The sequence below is a fragment of the Condylura cristata genome, unplaced genomic scaffold (assembly GCF_000260355.1).
Source record: "Condylura cristata isolate star-nosed mole 26May11 unplaced genomic scaffold, ConCri1.0 scaffold00013, whole genome shotgun sequence".
Lineage (NCBI taxonomy): Eukaryota > Metazoa > Chordata > Mammalia > Eulipotyphla > Talpidae > Condylura > Condylura cristata.
In genome coordinates, this window is record NW_004567114.1 from 37,342,302 (window position 1) to 37,349,621 (window position 7,320).

The window sequence follows — 7,320 nt, forward strand, 5'->3', positions numbered from 1 at the left end:
TGGTACAGCTGCTCTGGAAAATGGGATGGTGACTCCTCAAAAAAAACCAAGCACAGAATTCATGATCCAGCAATTCCATTTCTGGGAAAAGAAAAGAAAACAGGGACACAAATGGATATTTGTCCATCCATGTTTATAGCAGTGTTATTCACAACTGCCACAATGTGGAAGCAATCCAACTATCCATCAACAGATGAATGAACAAACCATAGCATGTGCATACAATGGAAAAATTATTCAACCTTAAAAAGGAAGGAAATCCTGCTATTTGTAACAACATGAACAAACCTTGAAGACATTATGCTACATGAAATAAGCCAGTCACAAAAGACAAACATTGCATGGTTTCACCTACATGAGGGACCTACGATACTCAAACTCCTAGAGCTCAGGGAAGTGGGGCAGGGGGAGAGGAGAGAATGGGAAGTTATTATTTAGTGTACAGAGTTTCAGTCTGATATGTCAAAAAAATCTAGCGGTGACAAAAAATTCTGTGGCAGTAAATATATTAACACATTAACCTGGTGCCACAGAATATAGACTTCAGAATGGTTAAAAAAAAAAAAAGGAAATTTTATGCTGTGCATATATTGCTACAATAAAACAAGTCTCCTGAAATCTTTATGCTAGTGGCAAAAATCATCAATATGCTAACTTTTCTTTATGGCACCGAGGAAGGAAAAAAATACATCGGAAGTACTGGCTGTGTGCTAGGTGCACACACACACACACACACGCAAGCAGGAACAAAACAAAACATAAAACCCAAATACCAAATCTTGATTAGACACTACACGCTATTAACCCTTGTTCACCAAGAAGAAACTGTTTTATGAGTTAACACTTAAGGTCAAGAATGATGAACAGAGGCAGGGTTCAAGGCAGATATGCCTGACTCAAAGCCTGCCTGCTTTTCACTCCATGTGGTTCTGTTCTTCCACCCACAGTTGTCTTTTTGAACAGCCTTTCTGCTTTGATTACAGAGCTATTATACTTAAAAGTTAGCCTGGCCTTCTGAAATAGGCTGAAAAAGTCAGTGGACCAAGCACATTCATTCCATGCCCACCACATGAGGCTCAGGGCTGGCCATGAAATAATGGACTCATGTTTCCACTCAGCCATTGGCCATATGGCAGGAAAAAAACCCATACAATTAAAATTTCAGCGATAGTCGACTCCCTTAAAAGCCATTGAATATCCTGAGCAAAAACATTATGCCTTTCACTGTCCCATATGGCTAGAATCAGGCTCCTTTCACTGTGTAGAAGCCTGCTCGTCTTTTCTTAAACATTCAACCAAGATAGTAACTGATCTGCTGCTGCTAATGTGCCTTCAGCTGGATTTTAACCATTAGGGAAATGTTTTGTGCCATGCAGAAAAAAACAAAAAAACAAAAAAACTCATAGTTTTCTGAAAAACAAAAAAACTCATAGTTTTCTGACTGTACTGTCTGTGTGGGCAAAGGACTCATTTTCTTCCTCTGGTTTGTTTTGTTCCTCTGGAACACACAGATAAGAATCACTCAGATAGTCTACACATCCCCAAACAAAGCATGAACACTGACTGTGAATGAGCAAGTACCAAGGGGTGAGTACTGTCCTTATTCACACAGTCTAGATTCCCAACTTTCTACTTACTAACTGGCAGTTTGATCCAGTACTCCAGTCTGGAATGGTTCCACATCTGCAGGAGATGTCCTCTCTGAGAAGTTTATCTTTGCATGTTTTACTTTAGGGGTCAAACAGGAAGTGGACCCATGAACTATGTGACATGACTTGTTTTATCCACAGGTTCAATTATATTGCACAGTTTTGTCAGGGGAGCACCGCACTTTTGACATCAGTGATAGTTCACCTCTTAGATCTAATGCAGGTTTATTTTAATGAGCAATATAGCTAATAAAAGTAGACATTTCTTTTTTTCCTTAGGACCTATAAAAAGCTTACCTCTGAAAATGTGCTGTTACACTACAGATTTTGAGACACCAAATCAATGTCTAAAGATGGTATTAAAAGCCCAACAGTTATTCACAAATGAAAATGTGATAAATGAGAAGGCATATACACTCCAACTGGTATAGTGTTTAAAAGCCTGTATTTAAGTATCTGTGTCTAAATAAAATGCTATTTCTTTTACTCCTTTATAAACAGTTCTTTTTTCCTTTGAAAAATTATCCTCTCTCATTCTAAAAACTCTAGATAAAACCTTATCAATGACCATTTATGGCATAACCTCACTTTCTGTTGGAGACAAACCTTAATTCTAAAAATCATGCTACGCTAGCGTATTAAACTCTTTCTCCTATATATCCTGCCAAAGGAATCTTATAATCACATTTCCAAGCCACTGGACTGATTTTGCATTTTTACATATCATTCATAAATATGAACACATCGTGGTCTCTCACTAAGGGTTGGGGGGGGCTCTCATTAAGAGCGTCCATTGCTCAAGAAAATCAAAGAATAAAAATCACATGATTTTACTATTTCCCTCTATGTGTGGTATATACAGGCAAAGAACAACCCAGTTCCACTTTTACATTTCATCCTCACTGAGATTAATGGGCTTCTTAACCTAGCCACTAATCCAATCTATCTGAACCTAAAATCCATATATACATACCAGGTATCTGATTCTGGACAAGTTAAACCAACCACACACTCCTTTAAAAAAGGATGCAACTTTAGGATCAGACCTACTGGCAAAGGGTAGCTCTCTCCGGGGTTATCCTGAAAGCGGCTACACAGAGCCAAGGGAGGAGGACACCGGTTTTTTAATGGTAAATACTGCCCCTCACATACGCAATTCCAGGCTTTGTTGGCAAATTCTGAGTACAAAAGGATTTTAACAGCAGCAGCAGAAAAAGAGAGTGAAAAACGAAAGGAAAGCCAATTCACAGTCATTATGCTGCAAAACAGAAGACACCCAGAGCAATGTTCAAGAAAGATAAAATGATTAGCATTTTACACCACTCACACTGGAAAACAGCAGCCTGCAAGGCTCAGAAGATCAGTCCCACAGCTTCACAGCCCCAACTGATTTCAACTCAGCCCTGCCTTTCTAGCAAGACAACTATGCAAACAGCTTGTTACCTTCGGCGTGTTTTCCTGACGAGTCACCAAAGCTAAATACCAATGCCGATTTTTTTTCAAAGCCAATGTGTCACGAATGTGATCGTTCTCAAAAGCCCTTCTCAGAGAATCCATCCCAATCATTTCTCCCCATCCTGGAGCCCCTACCCTCCCTCAGAAATCTGGTCTCAAAACCACAGGTGATGATCGTTTCTTTCACTTAAAAAGGAGCAACGTGAAAAGCGTTTCCTTTACCTTCGCTCCTGAGGTTGGGCAGAGAAGAGTGGCGTTTCTCCTCTCTCTGGAGCTGCCGTGTGGAGGTGAGCTCCGGCTGAACCGCCCGCCCGCCCGCCCGCCAGCCCTGCCCAGCCCAGCCCAGCCCACCCCGCGGTAGTAGGAGCTACCCACGGAGCGGCAGCGGCTGTGTGTATGTGTGGCGCGGCGCCTGCAGCCCAGGGACTGCCTAGTCCCCACCCAGCTTTTGTCTTCAATCATCGCTTTTACAGGAAGCAGCGCATCCCTCACTTCCTCCTCTTTTGGTAACCCTTGGCTGCTTTCTTCTTCCTTCCCATGCTCACTCTAGGAGTCTCATCGTCTCCTGGTTACTGACACTAATTTGACTAGAGTTCCTTGTATCCCTTTGTTCCAAGTCCCGTTGGTACTGTCTTTTCCTTCCTCCCCTTCTCACTGCCTCACCCTCACCTCCTCTCCACAGCGCCTTGCAGCTAGCTGCCTCCTTGATTCCGTCCCCCCCACCCCCCACAGTCCGCTTTCTTAGCATTGAATGTTGTTGCTGCTGCTGCTGTTTTGGGGTCTGCTGCCCGTGGCCAGGTTTTTGCCCTGAGACGCAGCAGCAGCCTCCAGGAATGGTCCGATTTACTCTGGTCCCTCTCAGTGCAGCTGCCAGGGAGCTTGCAGTGTGTGGCGTCTTGTTGCAGCATTTTTCTCTGTGGCCAGCATTACAAATGCGTTATTCCAGGGTCTCACTACCTCTGAGATCTTACTTAACCCTCATGCTCAGAAAAGATGGCCCTAGTAGGGTTTTTTTGTGGGTCACAGAAGCTAAACCAAGCCCTACAGGGCTACCTGTAGCCTAGTAGTGAAGACATATTCCTAAAAGATTCTCAGTGGTGGGAAGAACTAGGTGATGCTGAATGCTGTATATTCATAGCCCAGAAATAGAATCCTTTCTCCACAGGGGAACAGCCCCTGACCCTCTAGGCTTTTTCCTTTGATCCACGTGAAGATATTCGAGTGTTCTGGGCTAGGGTACAGCCTGCAAGCAGTCTGTCTGCTTAGATTGGACTCCAATTTCCCATGACTGCCCATATCATTTTAGGAAAATTATTGACTTTTGTAATCTCAATTTCCCCATCTGTACAATGGAGGTGATTATACCCCACAGTAGAAATCTGAAGATTAAGTGAGATGCTACATAAAATGTTAATAGTTCCTGGAGCATAGAACTGTTCAATACATATTAGCTCTTAGTTTCAGAGGACAAGGGAAACACAGAGATAGCAATTCAGTGCCACCAGGACCAGTGATTGGCTTCCTGATTTCCCACGGGTTATATATTCACATTAAACCCTGATGCTCCTGGTGACAGTTTGTTCAACTGGTGAGTCATTTTCTGCAATGTCAACTGCAGGTAGTTAGGGGAAGCTGGGCACAGAAGATCCTTTCTCTATGCGTCTAAGAAATAATGTTAAAAAAACTCTCCTAAGTATATAGGGCAACAGTTTATTCCCCACCTCACCTTTTAAGTCCAGCGAGTTAATGCACAGAAATATTAACAATCTAGGGCTGATACAGATATTCAGAGAAGTGATCAGTTAAGCCCGTCTAACACACTTTGGGGATCATAGCACATCAACCTAGAAAGCACCAAATTTAATTTCTAAGAAGTGTTCTGAGACAGTCTCAGGATATGCTTTGATTTGATTTGATACTCTATGAACAGTTTATTTCTTCCTGGGCATCTTTTATAAAAAAGGACACTGATGTCAACACACTGATATCAACAAATTACAAAATGGATTGTTTTTAAGATTAAAAATAAGGTACTACGTTTGAGCCACTGGAAAATAGAATTGCAGTGAGAGGGGACTGGATGTAGATTCTCATAGTCTCCTGCAACCCACAAATGGAAATTCAGGTGCCAAAGGTTACCAGACTCTTCAGTAAAAATTAATAATTTTGTGTATGTGCACACACACACGTGCATATAAAGTACCAAGGTGTTTTGTTTTCTTTAAATCTCCTTTTCTCATACTCTATCATCAGAAAATGGTTGGTACTTATCTTTGAGTCTGATCTCTTTCAGGCAACAAAATCTCTAAGAATTAGGTCTGCTGTTTTCTAATTGGTTCTTCTATCTACCCTATGATCATTATAAAACCCTCAGTAGGTTGGTCTGCCTGTTGCTGAGATGTGCGAACCAACCTCTCTTCAAAGGTGAAAAATAGATTTAATTTTTTTTCTCTTCCTCAATAAAATCTCATTGCTTGCAACTGATCTTTTTATTTAAAGCATCCTTTTCAGGGAGAGAGGAAAAATGTGGTTTGCCCAGGAGAAAAAATCAGTTCAGAACTCTTAACACCAGTGTGGTTAAAAAACACACACACACGCACGCACACATATTAAGTTCATTCTTAGGACATATAATTATATCTTACTAGTAGTGGTTCACACCATCAATTACTAAATATGAGCCTATACGAGATATATCTTATCAATACATAAAGCAAAAAGCCTGTAAATAGCACTCACCAGTATCCCTAGTTGCAGGCATTGATGCCATGTATTTTAAACATCTGCCTGGTAAAAGAGATTGATCATAATAAAGACACCATAACTTTGGCCTGATATCGCTTCTGCATGTTTGAGCATTCTAGCTGGATGTTCCTGGAGCTCCTTGATACTAACATTCCTTATATATCACCTTCTCCAAAATCTGTTTCTATATTCTCCACTTAACAAGGAATGCAACCGCTTGCACACAGCAGGAATGTATGAATGACAGCACAACAACTTGTTTTTTAACCTTATATCTGATATAAATTTCATCTTTACACTCCCACCACTAAACTATTCCTTTGACCAAACCCTCCTCTACATTTACCCTTGTTACTGTCTTATTACATAAACACTACAGTTCCCCCTACATGGTTGCGATGGTCCGTACCTTTACCTCCAAGTCTTCTAATTCTTGCCTCTGGAAGTACATTTCTAAAATGAAGAACTGATCATGTACTACCTTGTTATATAATTTTTCAGTATTTGTTCTTCCCCTATAAGTCTTAATTCCTTTGCTTGTAATGTAAGCCTTCCATGATGTCACCCAATTGCACTCAAACCTTTTTATCTAACCTGCTGCAAGCGCACACCCACCCACGCCGTATCTAGTAGCATGGCAGTTTTCTCATGAAGCTGGGCTTTTCCCTGCACCTCAGTATGTGCTCTGCCTTGGCCCTTATCCCTCCCTCTGCTATCTGCTGGTGAGCCCACGGAGCCTTTAAGACTCAGAAGCCTTCCCTAACCATGCAAGCAGAGCCAGTAGTGCACCGCACTGTGTCTCTTCACTTCAACACTAACTACAGTGTTTTAATGAGGTACAGCATGTTCCTCTTATTCCATATTTTAGGCCCATAAGGTTAGGGTCATGTTCTAATCATCTTTGTCACGTCACATAGCAAGTAGTTAACAGATGTTTGTATAGTGAAAAGGCATCATTGGCAGAAAATTCTAAACTGCTTTTGTATTCCTCTGTGTGCCTGGGGTGTGAGAAAAAAGGAAGTCTCTTACATGAGAAGTTGGTCATGGGATAAGAAATAAAAATCCCTCTACTTTTTGCAAATTGTTGCAAAAAACCATGATACATGCACATCATGTTCTGAATGTTTGTTATGTAGAAAATGCTAAAGAGTCCTGGGGCAACTCCTGGTTCTGTTTCTGCACAGAATTGCTTATAAAGAACAGTCTGGCAGCAGAATGTAATTTAAAAATAATTTTTGAGAAGAAACAGAAAAAAGAGTTAGCTGTTCTTTACTTGTATTTCTGGATGAACTTTAACTTATGAGCCAGAAACACTTCACATTCCCTTCTGTACGCTCTAGTTTTGCCACCTCACAGCTGCCCCGAGCCTCTCCTATGACAAATCCCAAAACTCTTCCTCTTGTCTCTCTCTTTTTTTTTTTTTTAAAGATTTACTTATTCATACAGAACTGGGGTACAGGCCAGCGATGTG

General features: G+C 41.2%; 1 protein-coding gene across 1 annotated transcript in view; it reads right to left on the reverse strand.

Annotated features, from left to right (window-relative positions):
* The window catches only part of GNG2 (guanine nucleotide binding protein (G protein), gamma 2), a 117,218-nt gene extending 113,803 nt beyond the window's left edge, over nt 1–3,415 (reverse strand). Inside the window, exon 1 of the mRNA XM_004681871.2 lies at nt 3,327–3,415. The gene's annotated coding sequence lies outside the window, so the exon portion shown is untranslated. The remainder of the gene's footprint in view (nt 1–3,326) is intronic.
* Between the last annotated feature and the right edge of the window lie 3,905 nt (nt 3,416–7,320).